This window comes from Xyrauchen texanus, chromosome 42 (assembly GCF_025860055.1).
Source record: "Xyrauchen texanus isolate HMW12.3.18 chromosome 42, RBS_HiC_50CHRs, whole genome shotgun sequence".
In the NCBI taxonomy this organism is placed as follows: domain Eukaryota; kingdom Metazoa; phylum Chordata; class Actinopteri; order Cypriniformes; family Catostomidae; genus Xyrauchen; species Xyrauchen texanus.
Window position 1 is genome coordinate 11,088,243 of NC_068317.1, and position 12,892 is coordinate 11,101,134.

At 36.9% G+C, this 12,892-nt stretch overlaps 1 pseudogene; it reads right to left on the reverse strand.

Annotated features, from left to right (window-relative positions):
- Positions 1–12,892, reverse strand: part of LOC127635137 (piezo-type mechanosensitive ion channel component 2-like) — a 164,722-nt pseudogene that overhangs the window by 47,718 nt on the left and 104,112 nt on the right.

Consider the following 12,892-nt stretch of genomic DNA (forward strand, 5'->3'; position numbering starts at 1 on the left):
CTCAATCTGATGCCCAGACAAGGCCACAGAACAGGGACTCAGTTTGGACGGTGTAGCGGGAGAAATTCAACATCAGCTGTCGAATATGTCTGCAATGCTGGCGAAAGTCATGGCAGACTTCGTGGCAAGAAGTAAAGGAAAGCTTTCTTGGAAGAACCACAGCATTTTCTTGTTCCCAGACTTTGTGAATTGGACAAGAGGGAAACTTGATAGATTCAGGGAATGCAAGAACCTCTTACATCAATGGAAGGTTGCTTTTGCACTGATGTTCCCAGCCAAATTGAGAATTGATACTAAGGATAGCCGTAGAGAATTTACATAACCACAGCAAGCATTATCCATCATAAAGACATTGGAGTGAGTAAGCCATTTGATATTCATGTTGCTGCCTAGTGGACCTGACTCACCGAACATACACTCGACTACCCGAGGAAGCTGGGCACCTTTTTCGTCTCTTTTTGTGCTGGTTCCGCCTAGCAGCTGGAGTTTGTTTTGTGTAATATAATTTTTTCGGGACAGCTTGTGGATGAATCGTTTTCATAAGCACGTCTTGGTGCTTATGCCTGCTGTGGCCTGGAGTTTGTTTTGTGGAGTATCTCTTCCGGGGGGAATTTCGGGATTTGATTGTTACACTAATGTTGGAATATGGTCTTTCTAATATTGTTTTTGACACACAATATTTTTTTCTAATATGTCAAATGTTAATATGAGTTGATTATCTCTCTCCACGTGGAATGTGAATGGGCACCCCATAAAAAGAAGGAAGGTTAGAAATATGATATAGTGTTTCTTCAAGAAACAAATCTTTCCCTGCAGGAAGCTGAAAAATTTGGGAAGATATGTGGTGGACAGGTTTTCTTTAGTGCTGGCTCAAGTAAGAGCAGGGGAGTCATTACACTGATAAGTAAACATCTACAATTGAAATGTCTGAACAAGATTAAAGATAAATTAGGAAGAGCCATTATCCTCTATGGGCGTGGCTTGGGAGGCACTTAAGGTGGTTCTTAGGGGCCGGAACCCCGTTATCTTGCATGTGCACTCAGTATGGACAAAAGTGTCCAGAGTGTTTAGTTCGAACATTTATTTAAATGTTGCCTCAAGCATATGGCTGAGCCCTAAATGATGTATTAATAAGTTCACTTTCTACTGGTCAGACTGTGAGGGGGGTTACTACACTCAGTGACCTATATGAGAGTGGAATATTGAGATCTATTGAAAATCTGGTTAAAAATTTCCAGATCCCAGATGTTTTTTTTTGTGTGTGTGTGTGTATTCTACTTGTGACCACAGGGGTGTGCGTTGGGGGTTGGTGATTGGGGAGGGGTAATAGTGGGGGTTAAATATTGACTAAATGTATATATGTTGTGTTTTTCTTTGTTATATGTCAATAAAAAACGTTAATTGGAAAAAATGGGAAAAATACGGTTTGGCTTTCAAATCTCCCTCTTAGTTCACATCTTAGCAGAGATTGGTATCTGCATTTCAAATTTGTGGTACCAATATGACACATTTCATTTGTGTTTGATGAAAAACCTCACATCGTTTTGCAGTGCCAGTCAAGGAAGGATGATTGGAATAGCTAGGAAAATGAAGAAAGAGAGAAATGGGAGAAATCTGAAAGTCAAAAACACCTGATCCCTGGACTGGTACTGGCTCTGGTGCCATCTGGCTTAAGTAGCTTTCAGACATGAAGTGAGGCTCAAAATCAGGCAACGTCTTCTCCCCTTGTTTCACATCCTCCTCCTCTTTCCCCAGGTATGCTCTCTCCTCCACCTCTTCCTCGTTCATGGTGGAGTTGAATGTGGGTTTGACCATGGAGATATCCACCAAACTGCCATCCAGATGCACAAGCCTGACCAAACAAGGAAAACACGTGAAGAGGATATTAATGATGGCATTACTGATGTTTTATAAAAAAGAACATTTATATTTCACAAAAAAATCAGTTTACATAAAAGCTCAAGCAAAAACAGAAAAAGTAGTCAAATCTTTATATTTCAAGGAACATGAATCTGTTTTTGTTAATAAAGAGTAAATAATTGGTTGATTAGTTTAGTTAGTAACTACTAAGCAATAAAAAAGGAACTGCTTAAATGGATCAGAAGATTGAAATTAGTTAGATTTGAGAAAAGGTTTAGAATCATTTATATCAAGATGCCACTTTTGTTATCTAATGCAATTAATTTCCTACTTTTGAGTGTTGCATAAGTGACAAAATATGTTTTGCGGCCACTGTATTTGATACATCTATTGTGCGTTGGATAGAAAGCCTTTCTTAGAAAATCGATATTGTAATTGAGAAATTCAATTATTCAATTATGTATTGATCATTTATGGTTAACTGCAATCACAAAGTGTAAGAGTCCTTCTTTTTCTATCATAAGACCAATGGCCCCTACAGTAATGTTAACAAATCCTATAATTGTCATAGAAGAATAGAAATAGTAATAGAGATTATAACCTTACTGAAAATACAGTAGCTTAAGTCACAACCAACCAACAAAATATTGACAACAAAGCGATTACAAGCTAATGGCGAGAAAAAAAAGGAAAATAAATATTCAATGTAGAGAATGTTTGACATCATGTGATTGTGACCAAAACATTCTCTGTACCTGGAGATAGTGCTTTTCTGTTTGTCAGCCACAGATTTGATGTCGGTGAGCTGTAGGAAGCGCTCATGGAAGTAGTGCAGGTGCAGGATACAGACCAGCAGGAAAGAAGAGGGAATGAAGATCCGTGTAAACAGAGCAGGAACTGAGAACTTCTCCAGACCAAGATCAACCAGCCTGCACAAATGATAGTTCAGTTAGTGATGTCACAATCTTAAATAATGTAAATTCACATGAATGCACAGACAACCAAACTACACATAAATATTACAACATTTACCTTTATGGTCAAGGATATCTGAAATGTATTCTTACTTCTCTCTGCTCATTCCAGTCATGTTGGACCACACGTGTATGGAGGACTCAAACTGAAAAGTGTAGACCAGAATAAGCACCAGCATGGTGTACACCACCACTGACATCCAGAAATACTTCAACATCCACCGCCACCTCTCATAGTGCAACTGAAACAAGAGTCATACCTCACATAAATGACAAAAAAGATGCCAAAGCATTATGATATCAGCTCACTTAAAAATCAACAGCAGACAACACAAAAACAATAATAACAAATAAAGAGACAAACCAAAAAAAGACAAACAAACCTATGACAGACAAACTAAATAAATAAAATCTAACAAAACAAGACAAAACATACATAGACATAAGAACAAACAAACAAACAAACAAAAAACAAACAAACAGACAGTTGACAAACCAAAAGCAAAAACCAGATGACAGACAAAAAACAAAAGCAAACAAACAAAGAGATGGTAGAAAAACGAAAAACAAAAAACAAACAAGCAAATAGACAATCAACAAACCAAAAACAAACAAAAAGATGACAATCAAGTAACAAAACAAAATGATAGAGAAACAAAAACAATAATAAAAACAAACAAAAAGAGTAGAAAAAACAAACAAACAAACAGACAGACAGATGGCAGACAAAAAAAAGATGGACAAAACAAAAGCAACACAGTAGACAAACAAAAAACAATACAATAAACAAACCAAAACACAAACAAACAATCAGATGGTAGATAAACAAAAAAACAAAAACAGTAGACAAACCAATAAAACAGTCAAACAAAAAATTCTAAACTTATTACAGTCTAAAGATTTGTTTATAATAAATAATAGGCCAAATGTCACTGTTTCTTACTTTAATACTAAACCTATGAATACAATGTTTTATTTGTCAAAGTTCAAGCAAGTTTAGTTTAGATGTAATGCCACATGCTAAGTCAACAAGAGATCAGCACAAACCTGATAAAGTGCCACGCAAAAAAGAAACATCATCATGTAAATGATCTTGTACATGACAATCCGTCCCTCGAAGCTCACGAAAAAGAACATGCCACCACAGATGTAGATCCAGTACTTGTTGAGCATGGCCATGACTGTACTGGCCAGAATGTCCATCATCTCTCTGTGTCCCCCTGCCTCACCGTCCAACTCCTCTATAACACACACATATGTGTGTAGAAACACATTGGCAGATATGAAAGGACTTTCAAGAAACAGTAAATATTGGGACTTTCTGTGGCAGCAATTAGCAAAAAGAAGAAAACGTAATGTTTCTGTACATGGATCATGTGTTGAGACTCTCACCGTTTATGTGTTTCTCCACTTTGATATCAGACAGGTGGGATTCATCGGTCTGTCTCTCTCTTCTCTCTGTCAAAGCCTGTCTCAGCAACAGCCAGAAACTGAGGAGGCACAGGATCTACACACACACACACACACACACACACACACACACACACACACACACACACACACACACACACACACACACACACACACACAAACACAAACACATCTTGCAATCAGAACATACCGTAAACATGATCTAAATTACACAATACATTGATGCACAAAATCCGGACACATTTACTGGTCTTACTTTAGAGCCCAGTTCCCGGAAGGGCACATCTTTCTTCAGGAAGAGTCCAGGAACTGGTTCCAGTGACTCAAAGCTCCAGATGTATTGCAGGATGATGAGCAAGTTCCCATAGAACACCATGAATGGAGAGGTGATCATTGAGTACTTCCTTCGGTCCCTCACCATCCACAGAGTGCACGACCAGATGAGGAAGACAAAGGTTAGCCAGCTCACATAAGTAATACTCCATGCCTAAAAGGAAGAGCAGGAGAAATGGAGTCAGAATGACTAAAGGACTCATACAGAGAAAAATATATAAAGTTTTTTTTTTTTTTTACATTAAGCTTGGATGTTCAAAGATATAAAATATACCAAGGCAGCACCATAGTTTTGTGGACATGTACCATTCTAATACCATGGTATTCTTTGTTGTTCCTTGAAATCCCATGTAAATCCCATGGTATATGAATTTGATAACCATTCATTACCACAATATATATTAATATAGCATCTAATGCCATCAATGTACCATGGTATGACAAAAGTAATCTCTGTAAGGGTATTACAGAGAGTAAGGGTACTTCCAAGTTCAACTGACTACTCAGGTCTCACTTTGAACCAAACTACAAATCTGCAAATGTCAAAACCCAAGCCCTTGCAGTAGTTTCATGTAGAGTTACTAACAAATTTCTAAAGAAACATGCCAAAAAAGCCCTCATTATGGCTACCAAAACTGGCCTCAGCTTAGGCTTCACTCACTATGTCACATGCTTGTTGGTACATCACATGAATAACCTCCATTCAGCATGAACCCAACCAGAAAGTTTCTGCACATGGTACACATTTTTCCTTGTCCATATTTCTCTGTCATGTGTAATGACCAAATTGGCCTCCTAAGGAAATCAGGTGCGGGTGGGCGACCCCTGCAAAAAGGGGGTCTGGAGTGACTTCTGAAAGGGGCTACTGTCATACTGAACTCACCATCATTGCAATGAGAGCGCAGATGTAGCTCTGTTTCATGATAAACCTGAAGGCCTTCACTGCAGAGTTCACACGAACCACCTCCCCAAATGAGTGGGGACCATCGGAAAGCTCAACATACGCAGAGTCCATCTGATACGCACTGCCGTCCGTTTTCTCTGAAAAAGAAGCAATTTATTCAAGAAAGACAAACGGGATGGAAGCCCACAAATGCTGCTGTTGGATCCTGTGAATCATCTAATGTCTTTGCCCTTGAAAATGAATGGAGGCCTGAGCTGCTTCCGTAAACTCAGACATTTCTGGAACTGCATTTCCAAGAACTGAAAAAACTAATGGAAATATTTGGGAATATGGTGCAGTTGTTTGTGGAAAAAGGATGAGGCTTCATTGAATGAAATACTAGCTTACTACTTTGTGAATACTGCACAGTATACAATGTATACGTCTACTATTTTTTAAAAAGGCAGAGGATATTTGCAGAGTAAATAGTGTCAGATACTAGTTGCACCCCTAATTAAATACTAACACACAGTATAGGGGCGTCACTGCAGCATGACACACTACATTAACCCCAAACCTCACCCTAACCTTTTCTTACAAAAATTAACCATAGTTTTACTACAGTAACCATAGTATCACCATGGTATTTTGTGGTAAAATCATGGTAACCACAAAATTAAACATGGTTGCTAAATGAACACAATATTACTGTAGTAACACCATGATTAATTGCATTAAACTATGGCTTCTGACAAAAAAAAACGATAATTTTTTTAATTACAATATTATTATAATATTACTATAGTACAATATTATTATAAAATATTTACTATTTTAATATTTACAATATTACTACAGTAAAACCATGGTTAGTTTTACCCGTATCAAACCTTTCTCTCAACTCCTCAACATTCAATGTGACCAAATCACTGCAAGGAAATCAACCTTTATATTATTTTTTATTTATTACTAGAAGTAATATTAAAGGAAATATTAAAGGGATAGTTCACCCGAAAATGACAATTCTCTCATCATTTACTCTCCCTCATGCCATCCCAGATGTGTATGACTTACTTTCTTCAGCAGAACACAAACAAACATTTTTAGAAGAATATTTCAGCTATGTAGGTCCATACAATGCAAGTGAATGGTGACCAGAATCACATAAAGGAAATCCATCAGAATCCAGTGTTTAAATCCATTTCTTCAGAAGCAATATAATAGGTGTGGGTGAGAAACAGATACAATTTTTAGTCATTTTATTACTCTAAACCTCCACATTCACTCTCACTTTTACATCTGAAAGTCACATATCAATTCTGAATAGATGGATTTAAACAATCTGATGGATAACTTTAATGTTTCCTTTATGTGATTTTTGGAGCTACAAAGGTCCGATCACCATTCACTTGCATTGTGATCTGCTGAAAAAAGAACATCATACACATCTGGGATGGCATGAGGTTGAGTAAATGATGAGAGAATTTTCATTTTTGGGTGAACAAACCCTTTAAGAATTTCACAATTTCCAACAGCCTTTTGCCTTTACTAGTTCATTTGAAATGGCCCTGGAGTGTGACAAATGAGTTTTTAAAGTGAAAATATTCCATGTGAGGTCATGAAAGTGGCATGCATGACAATTAAAAAGGAATTCTGCTTAGAATAGTTTTACGGGGTATTGAATCTTCATACTTGGAATACAAAAAAGGAAAATAGTCATTGTCAGTAAATAAGACTATACCATTTGTTACAAACCAGTTGGCTGAACTTTCATCCCTTAAACTCTTAGCCAACTATTATGGACTTCAGGGTATCTGTTTCATTGTTGCCAACTTAGCGACTTTGTCGCTATTTTTAGCGATTTTTCAGACCCCTTTAGCGACATTTTTTCAAAAAAGCGACTAGCGACAAATCTAGCGACTTTTTGGACAAACCTTAGCAACTTTCCAAATTCCAAATATCGCCAGTACTGCAAGCGTGAGGTCTTACTTCCCCGCTGCGTCTGCTCTGTTCAGTGAGTGGCTGAGAGGACCAGCACATTCCGTTGACTGCACGCCAGCGGACATAGACATGAATGAGCTGCGCATGTGCATGCTGTGTTAGCAGGAACCAATCAGTGATCACATAGCAGCTGCCTTCTACTTTGTTTTAATTTAAAACATTTAATTTGACCGTTTTTTCTTGGCATGCGCTTATATTCACTACTAATCAGAGTTTTTGTTGATTCCGGTTCGGTTTCTGAACTCTCCGACTTCAGATCGTATATTTACAGACTCTATACATTTTACTTATCCAAACACAACAATAAACCTTCTTCAAACTCATAAACATGTAACGTTAGCTAAGTTCCGTTCCGTTCTGTTGTCTAACAGAAAATATGTAATTGAGAACCGTTTTACTGGACATTCGGCTATATACTTATATAAAAACAGTATCAGCACGGTTTAGGGGAGATAACCATTATTATAAACTGAAGTAGGCTACAGTACCGACAAATTAGGCAGAATGCAAATACGACGCGATGACGTCATTAATATGCTAATGACGCATGACGTCATCTGGCGACATTTAGCTACTTTTCGAGCAGGCTTTAGCTACTTTCCATTGAAAATAGTTGGCAACACTGATCTGTTTAGTCATAGGATCGGGGAAGAGGCTGACTTACGTGGATCAGTCTCTGCCTGGTCTGGTTTATAATGAGGGGTCGAGTAAAGCTCCAGAGACTTTGGGCCATTTTCAAGAGGAACTGAGGTGAAGTCCAGTGAGGCTCCATTGGATGTTACAATCAATACCTGAGTGAGAGAGTTCACTGATTCATCAGAAGCACTGTTACATAACAGAGTTTATATTGAGTTCAACAGTGACAGGCTCAAGAATGTATCTATGGTTATTCAGTTCGCTCAATTCAGTGAATGACGCTCATTAATTAAAGTCAAACTGAAACACAAACCTCTGGTGTGCTGTAGCCATCTTGTGTGGAGAGCAGCTGAAAAATACCATGTCCATCTCATGAGGAATATATCTATACTTCACTATACTTGATATACATGTGTTTTGCTACACAAACATCCACTCCAAAAAGTGTCAATGATGGAAGAACTTAATAGTGAACGTGAAAAACGATTTAAAAGAGTGATATTAATATAAACAGAAGTACTTGCTGTGATTATGAAAATGAAATGATTATACGAGACTATGAATGTTTGTCAGACTCCTACATTTCTCTCATCTGTGGGGTAGTGAGCCATTCTCCACAGCTGTCTTTTCTTTTCTGCGTGTATATACGGCAACATTGCTTTCAGGAGATTCTGGTTCTTCTTTTCCGTCTCCATCTCCATCTTCCTCATTCTCTTTTACCTGCAGACCAGTCAAAAGACTTGTTACATGAATGACCCATGATACATTAGCACCTATAAATTCAATATTTCATAATTTGGCTGCTTGAGAAGAAGATTGCCAGAACAGTATTTCTGTGGCTCTAGTCGCACCACACAAAATTGCAAAAATCATAATTCCATAAATGTTTCTCAAACACTCCCCCATCTGCCATTGTTCGATGAAACCGGATGTCCCACCACAACTCATGCTATTTTTTGAGCCAAAGTCGCACTGCTGAAACAAACCGATTGCAGTTCCGTTTGGTGCCACTAGTTGCACAGAAGTTACACACAGCAACATCAACAATATTAAGCCATCAGGGTTTGATTTTGTGATAATGGTCATAAATTAAACTGCAATCTGACCATGTCCTCTGATTCCTGCAGCCAAAGGCGGATGAGAGTGGCCAGAGTGTAATACAGAACTAACAACATGATGGGATTGACAAAGTGGTGCCACTCCAGATCAGGATTCACTTTGAACATCCATGTGTGTAAACAGTCAGTCTGGACCACTGGAGATATGCCAAACAGACTGTGGAGAAGAAAAGAACAAGAGGGCGATATTATTAATTCATCAGGTACACTGGACATTTGAGAAAACACCCTTCAAAAGTATTTTTCATGTTGTCATACGGGCCGGTGGAAGAAGTTGGAGAGAAGAAAATGGTTGGAATTGGTAGGCTTTGATTTTTTGACCACTTCGTTATTTTGATAATATTTTTGTATAATTTAAAGTGTAATTTTTTCAAAATCAAAATCGTCCGGTAGAAGAAGTGTGTGCCGATACATTCACTGTTAATTCTAGCCATGATTTGTGTGTCAGTAGATGAAAATTAATAATTATACTTACATTCTCTGTAATTTAACGGAGCCTACATCCAAATACTGAGGAGAATCACATTTTATATGCGTAAAAAAGAAGCATGTCAAAGAAATAAGCACAACAATCATCAAGGCTGCAATTCTTCTAATTCATTGCATACAGTCCATTTAATCTACCATCTTCTTAAGAATGTGTTGTCTGGGTTTATATCACTGGTGCTTGAGGGAATGAACTATATAATAGGACACATATGGTGGAATAAGCAAAGAAAACCTCAGAATTAAACTGCACTTGATCCAGTGCATTTGCATGTTGCACATATGATTTCGCCAAACCTACTTGTGCCTAGTCTTAGTGCATGCTTGCACAAAAATTACAAAATTTCATGGCCATGCCCACTGACATTGCGCTTACGACCTATGGCACTAGTGCTCTTAGCTCATATTGCATTAAATTATTAAAATATACTTTTTATGTAGAAAATGCATTAGTACAGTATATGTAGATTTTTAGAAGACAAATGTTTAACTTCTCACCACCAAACCCTATTGAGAATGGATTAGGTGACCAACACGTGCTTCTTGATTTTTATCACTTTAAAAAGTAAAATTGCTGCTACCTCAAGGCATCTGTAGCAAAACTAAGAATCATGCACAGAAACATTCATGTCCTAATACCAGCTGAAATTAACAAATCTACATGTAGAAATATCACTGAATAGAGTTGCTATTATTATGTGGCCAAGTCATAATAAACGGATAAAGTAGAAAAAGGTGCAATAGGTACACACAAAACCACAGAAAACAAAAATCATAGAGATCTCTTTAATATCTAAAATGGTTTCTGACTGCAATGGGATTAAGTTAAGATTGCAGATCAGATTTGCTAAGATGCAAAAGCCGGCAATCAAACATCAGAGATTTCAATATGAACTCAAATTCTTCCAATCACTTTTTCAGTGGCATTTGTATCTACCTCTGAGATTAGGTCTATTTTGAAATGTTTATAGGTATATACAGTATATATATATATAGTATATGGTACATTTTTATATGGTTATAAAAAAAAATAATTCTATGAAGAAAATGAATGGGATTTTTACTTCTGGACATTTCCTGTTGGAGTCCGTACTCCTACTCTATGTCAACATTTGACATATTGTGTCTATTTTTATTCCTCCTAAGTGACAAAGTTGATACTTAAATTAAACATAACAGAGATCTCCATGAAGTTATTTAAGCTTTGAAAGAGCAAGCTCTGAGCAATCTATTTTTCAAATGGACACACCTCTGTTTGAACTGCATGCATGTTTAGTACAAAGAGAATGACATTCACATAAACACACATAGCCCTTTCTATATTGGTTGCACAGAACAGACAACCAGTATACAACCATTTGGTTTTAATCTCTGGGTTTTCTAAATTACCCAAAATATACTTGTCTCTGGCATTTTAGTTAGGGTGTAATCAAAACTATGTCCTTGCCACAAATGCTACATTACAAAGCTGGTACTGATTGTGCTGTTTTTGTGATTGGCTGAGAGAGGCTCTTTGTTTTAGTCCCAGAGGCACCAGCTAGCAAAATTGCCTAATGTTTTTTTTTTCTAATATTGGCAAGAGTGTAGTGTCTAAGAAGTTTCTCAGGTTTTGTTTGAAAAAGAATCTGCTACACCCTGTAAAACCACTTAATTCTATGTGGCTGAATAAAGGGGTTTAGTAAAGCATATTTATTTCCTTAAAATGCCCAGTTATCACTTTCTTTGAACGTTTCACTCTATAATTCCTCTGCCACACATTGTATTTCTTAAAGGTAACAGAACTTCTTTGCATGTGTGTTAAATTTGCTTGGCCTGTTTCATATTCACTACGCTGCATTTTCTGAGACTGGTTCAAACCTCATCTCACATATGTGAAGTATCTGTGTCTTTTATGGAGTCTTTGAATGCATATGAGGTTTCAGGATGTGGATTGCAACCCAAACGAGTGAAGTGACGATGTCAAAATTGGACTCATTGAAAGGTTAAAATAATTACTCTGTTTGGAATAGCATACTACTATAACAATCTTAATATTCCTGCAGTATATACAGTATAGTGTATGCATGGAATGAACGTCATGATGTGTGCATGACTTGACCATCCAATTCCAGTGTCACAAATGAACCGGAAGTAATTACAGACTAATCACACTGTGATGCAATTCAGTAGGTTGAAAGTTCTGCAGCTGAAATTGGTTTGGGCTTAACGAAATTCAAATCACTGCCCCCAGTGGCCGAATCTGGAGCTGTTGTTGACCAATTTCTGAGTAATATGTTCACAAAGTGGCACCAGAAGTGAGTTGTAATACAGATGAAATAAAGTCAACAGGAATGCACATTTTATTAACCATATCCCAAACCCTAAACCAAATCGTCAAAAATTTACTGTCATTTTGTAGCGAAAATGCAATCTGATTTCCCATTCAATTAAATTGGTAGTAACTGCCTTGATTTTTTAACATTTCATTCATTAATCATTATTTGATCCAAGGGTGTAGCCAGGAAATTACTTTTGGGTGGGCCTCACTGAAAATGGATGGGCCAAATTTTCGCCCAATTTTAATTAATTTTTTCAAAATTTTTTCCTTAACAACAGAAAGGCGGCGCATTCAAACAGTTCTTCCACACTTTCAGAATTTATGCATTTTTTAAACTATTAAAAAATATATATAATTGAAGTCAAATAATAATCTGGGTCTAATTTGGATGGGTGGGACCCATCCTTGGCTACACCACTGATTTTATCTTACTGCTAAAAGTTAAAAATAATTTACACAAAATTAAATTAAAGCCAAAATATTTTATTTTCAGAGATGATAACTGGACGCTACTCACATGAAACATGACATAGTAGCATACTACTGTTTGAAATGTTTGTAGGCTAATGCCCACAATATTAAATTGGATTGAATATTTAAACTTTAAAGAATTCATTAATCACACCACAAAACAATTTACAATTTTGACATACAATTTCTCACATAAATATTAATTTTAACCTAAAAGATTGAAGTTCCAATAAAAACATCTAATAAGAACAGTATTCAGTAAATAGTAACCTAGCATTCCATTTCTAACATAGCCATGTTAATTTGCAGTGTTAGGTCACGGTATGGTTTTGGCATTTTGAAGTCTTGGTGCGCAGTTACTAATTTAGTGTAATAGAGAAAA